This window comes from Carex rostrata, chromosome 5 (genome assembly GCF_964058835.1).
Source record: "Carex rostrata chromosome 5, lpCarRost1.2, whole genome shotgun sequence".
NCBI classification, from domain to species: domain Eukaryota; kingdom Viridiplantae; phylum Streptophyta; class Magnoliopsida; order Poales; family Cyperaceae; genus Carex; species Carex rostrata.
The window spans coordinates 8,688,301-8,693,847 of record NC_135922.1 but is presented as its reverse complement, the minus strand read 5'-3'; the positions used below and the strand labels follow the sequence as shown (position 1 = coordinate 8,693,847).

At 34.1% G+C, this 5,547-nt stretch overlaps 1 long non-coding RNA gene across 1 annotated transcript; it reads right to left on the bottom strand.

Moving 5' to 3' along the window:
• Positions 1-300: 300 nt before the first annotated feature.
• On the bottom strand, positions 301-2,079 carry LOC144554114 (uncharacterized). The gene is made up of 3 exons (XR_013511539.1): positions 2,001-2,079; positions 1,410-1,706; positions 301-579 (listed from the first exon to the last, which is right to left on the bottom strand). It is a non-coding gene; the product is annotated as an uncharacterized LOC144554114 (long non-coding RNA).
• Positions 2,080-5,547: the final 3,468 nt, after the last annotated feature.

Sequence of the window (5,547 nt, the reverse complement as noted above, 5' to 3'; positions counted from 1 at the left end):
TAAAATCACACCAACTAGATAAAATAACGACAAATTAATTATACAACCATTTATTGTGATTTCTTCGCTTCTACTTTCTTTTCTTCTGTTTGCTTACCATTTCCTGCTGGATCTACGACGGATGGCGCTTTTCTTCTGTTTACCCCGAAATTGTTGCTTTCATCCTTCTGTTCGCTGTAGAAGGCACCAAGCTTGTCACCACACTTGCATTGGGTGATTCTAAATTTTTCATCTTTCCTGTCTGTTTTCTTTTCTTCCATCATCGGCTCAAAGAACTTTTGCTGGTTGGGGATTTCAATTGCCCGTTCAAAGAACTTTCGCAGAATGAGGTCTAAAAGTGACAGCAGTGTTTCTATGAGTGCCAAGACATAAAAAACATTTAAAGAAAAGTTCCGAGTCGCCATATGATCCACTTTATTTTGGCCGAAATCCTGTGAAACTAGTTGCATCATGCAGAGAACAGCACATACTATGGCAGAGACGAGCTTGCACCAGTAGAGAAGCCCAAGGATGAAACAAACCGGGAACGCCAATTGTTGTATGCTGCCCCACATGGACCTATTAGTCCTATACGTTGACCTTAGAATTTTGACAAGAACAAATAATGAGTGATTTGTAATTACTTGTTCTATCATGCTTTGGAAGTAAAGTCCTTGATTTATTTCCTGTTTGTATCTTTATTTTCAAAATTCAAATAGTCGTTGGAAACTTTCAACATGATCTTTAGTTTAAAATGTACATGGAACCTAATTTTACATTTTTTTGTAATTTTTTTACAATTTCTTTATAATTTTTTAATTAAATGTTTTAATATTTAGTTTTCAAATAAATTTTAAGAGTAGAACTAGGGTGTTCTTAAGCTCACTAAAGTGTTTGGTGATCTTAACTCTAAAATCTATCAAATCGGTTTCAAATGATGAATCCGAAACGTTGAAATCTGCCTACCTTATGAGTGATGCGTCTACATGTAAAAATTTTAAACATTCAAATTAATTTAGTATAAAGTCAAGCGGTCAAAAAATATTCAAAAAATGAATGCACTAAAATTAATTTATTAACCTTCTAATTTTGACTGATTGACTTTATACTAAATTAATTCGAATGATTAAAATTTTCACATGTAGACGCATCACTCGTAAGATAAACGGGTTCCAACGGTTCGGATTCGTTATTTGAAACTGATTTGATAGGTTTTGGAGTTAAGCTCACCAAATACTTTGGTGAGCTTAAGAACACCCTAGTTCTACTCTAATTTTAATATACATATATCATATTGGATTGACTATATATACTTTAAATTCAAGCTATTGAAAATCCAATAAACCAAGAGAATCTATACATTATAATGTACTCTAATCCATCTCCTTTCTATCTATATATAAACTTTTAACTAATTAGGGTTATTATACCAATGGGCTGTGGGGCAGAAGGTAATCCTATGGCGGAAAGATATGAAGAGTAAGATGATCATGACGAACAAGCAATCCTTTGTTTCCACGGTGGTGAAAAAGATCCCACCCTGCATCAGCATCACCGCCCACCAACACGCCACCATTCCCATCCAGGTGGCTCCCGTCGTCAGCACCTCTGTTATTGGGACCACCTTAATAGTTTTGCCGGTTTCCAGTTCCGGGATGATGCTTTCGGGATCATTAATTTTGTTGGTTACCGGTTCCTGGGTGATGCTTTCGGAATCCATGCTGCAACTATATTAATTTCAGTCAATTATTATCTCATCTCAATCAATCCAAAATTTTATACGGTAAATTAATTTCATGCTCCAGATATGAACCGTCTGGGATATTCTCCTCTCATATTGTAAAATTATTTTAAAATAACAAAAAAATAAAATATTTTTTCTGAAAATTGTTATATAACTATATTCTATCTAAAGTTGCAAAGTCTCTATGTAATGTAAAGGTACTAGGATTTTGTTTCTTCAGAAGAAATAATGAAAGATAACTTTAAAAAAAGAAATTATAGAATGAATAGGAGTTCACCTGGAGAAGAAGGGTAGTCCGATTGGAGCAGAGAAGGCAACTGATATCCCTATTTTCTTAGCGTTCCGATGGAGATTAATTAATTGGGTATACTTCTAGAAATCAAATGGCTTATTCTATAGTATATATCCTTCTAGAAATCTAGAAATCAAATGGTTTATAATAGAATACCGTTCGAGAAATCAGAGGCACACATTGTCCCGAATTTTTTATTAATATACTAAAAAATAATAAAATTAATGATTATGTCCCTTTTTTTTTTCTTTTCTAAAACTGCCCTAACTGTCCCTATGGGGGGCAGCCTACTCTCACTATCAGACTGTCTCAGTGGGGAGCGGTCACCTATCAAAACTTGGCCACCCCCAGTGGAGCGGTCAGTTATAAAACCACTATAAATATATTATTTTCTCTCTTCTGCCCACTCAAAATTCATTATAACATCAGAGCAAAGACAGAGAAAAAGAAAGAGAAGAAGAGAAAGACGATTTCAAGCAACTTTTTTGATGACTCCAGGTTTATTTTTATTTTTTAATTACTTATTAAATACCTTTTAATTACTTTTTAAATTGTTAGGAATTGTTATAAATTGTTATATATATAGAGAGAGAGATAGGCTATGGTGAGTTGCGAAGTAAAGTTACTATTTTACTTCACACTCATATTTTGCGATTTGAAAATCCAACCGACCTATCTGAACCGCTCAACATAATCTCCATATTGAAATGTGCTTGGAGACCAAATTTTACATTTTTTGGAATTTTTTTACTATTTATTAGGCAATTTTGAAAATCGCTGATCCAAATTTTTACTTTTTTTTTACTGTTCACAGCAAAACAGCAGTTTTCAAAATTGCTTAATAAATAGTAAAAAAATTTCAAAAAATATAAAATTTGGTCTCCAAGCACATTTCAATATGGAGATCACATCTAACAGTTTGGATCAGTCGTTTGGACTTTCAAAATGAAAATACGGCGTGAAGTAGAAACACATTTTACTTCGCAACTCACCATAGCTCATCTCTCTCTCTCTCTCTCTCTCTCTCTATATATACATATATATATAGAGGTTGGCTAAGATCAAAGTGGTAGTTCCTAAGCTTTGGCGCTACCAATTCGTTTTTCAAATTTTAAAGTTCAAAACGTCGATCCAAACTGTTCAAGTTGATCTCTATATTAAAATGTGCTTGGAGACCAAATTTTACATTTTTCTGAATTTTTTTTTTACTTTTTATTAAGCCACTTTGAAAATAATTGATCCAACGGTGGCTTAACAAAATAGTAAAATAAGAAGCCATCGTTGGATCAGTTATTTTCAAAGTGGCTTAATAAAAAGTAAAAAAAAAATTCAGAAAAATGTAAAATTTGGTCTCCAAGCACATTTTAATATAGAGATCAACTTGAACGGTTTGGATCGACGTTTTGAACTTTAAAATTTGAAAAACAAATTGGTAGCGCCAAAGCTTAGGAACTACCACTTTGATCTTAGCCAACCTCTATATATATATATATTGTTACAAATTGTTAGAAAAATATTTAGAATCAATACCAATTATCTAATCCATCAGTCATTTGAAACCCTAGTTACAATGGTACCCAAAATCAAAAAAATTAGAGAAAGAAGTGAAACCGAACGTGAGAAAAAAAAGAACACTTATTAATAATTTTGGAATGGGTGAAGCCCTCGCGAGGAGGAATTTGCAAAGTATGTTTTTGTTCAGAGATCCCGAAGAAATGCTAAGAACTCTTGATCCGTCAATTAGAAAAATGTGCATGGATGGTTGGGAAGAAAGGAACCCTCCAACTGGATGGCGACAGTGCTGCTTATGTGAAGTGAAGAGAGATATGGTGGATATATTCTTTTGTTTAAAGTGTGGCATAGCTGTTGACCCCAATTGCATGGATCCGTATGTAGATCAGATGAATGATGCTCGTTTCACTATGTGAGAGTGTCTTGCTTGCATCTACCAAGTTGAGGATAAAAAAGGAGCAAGTTCCTCAGCTCGTAAGCCTTAGTATGGATCATATTGTATCATAGTATTTTATGTTTGAACTCTACCGGCTTGTATAATTGTTATGTTTGATCTGGTTTTAATATCTGAATTTTATGTTATTTTATTTTATGAACTCTATGTTGGGTTTTGGGGTAACCAAAACCCGTTTAGGCTTAAGCTGCGGAAAGAACGTAAAACAAAAATTTTACTTCTAACTTAAGCCAAGGATTAAACGGGGTATGTCAGGAAACTTTCCAAGTCGGTCCACCTTCAGTATTCCTTTGGCATCAAAACCCAATTTAATTCTTTTACAGATCTACTCCATGATTGATTTCTAAAACTTTAATTTACTTACCAATTAAATAGATTAATATAACATATTTATACCTTGTTTCCAAATCACAGTTGGAATGCAGACCGAGCGAGTAGAGCTACATCACGGGAATGATTCTCCTCGGAGCACCAAACGTATGATGCCTCTATAGGTTATCCACCAGGACTAACCAGAGAGCGGTTTATTTCTTTGGCCAGAAATACCGTAAACCGCAGAATTCTGCAAAAACACTATTCACAGGGAAAAGACGAAAACCCGTAAACATGAATTTTCAGCTACTCAATTTCACAAATAAGCAAAACTGACATACCTCGAAATTCAGGAAAACACTATTCACCGATCCCATAAATATACTTCACAACAACCCGCAAGATTATAGGTCAACTACGTATAACTTTCTTTTCTCAACCGAAACACTATTTGAGAGAGAAACCGAGAAAGAGAAAATACTGATTCGTTTCGACACGAAACGATACGAGTCAATTAGTGGTTTTTCTCTCTACATGCACCCCTCTATTTATAGCCTCTAAAATGGTGTGAAAAGACCAAAATACCCCTATGAAAAGGCATGCCACCTAGGGGGTGAGGTGTCATGTGGATAGGATTGATGACGTGTCATCTGGATATGATCGATGACGTGTCATGCGGATAAGGACGAATCTGAAAAGACCCGAATGCCCTCGGCCCGAATACAAATAATATTCGTATAATTATTCTGAACAATTATATTTCTTGCGGTTGTTGTTTCGGTAACTTTTATACAACGTAACGTGTACGTTTATAAATTAACTGTTTGTTTTTGCTTGTCATCTTATATGATATTTATAATTTAATTATAACACTTATAATTAATTATAACCATCTTACTATTGATCATAACCAATTTATAATCAATCACAATAAGATTATCTGATTAACTCCTATATGGTGTGACCCAATAGGATCTGTGTTATGTTGGTAAATAGAATTAAAACTGTTTTAACTTCTATAATCATGAGAGGCATCTGGCAAAACGCATCATGACCATCCGATTACACAGATGATGTTGTACAATACAATATCACGATCCAGTAAACAATTTACTTGTGTCAGTTCTTTTGTCACATAGCTATCAAGGTAGGTGTGTGTCATCCTTGTAAACTTAATCTTTTCTTGATCTTGAGAAGATTATCAAATACGATTACTCTTGTAATCATACCGCGCGCTGATAATCTTACTCTATC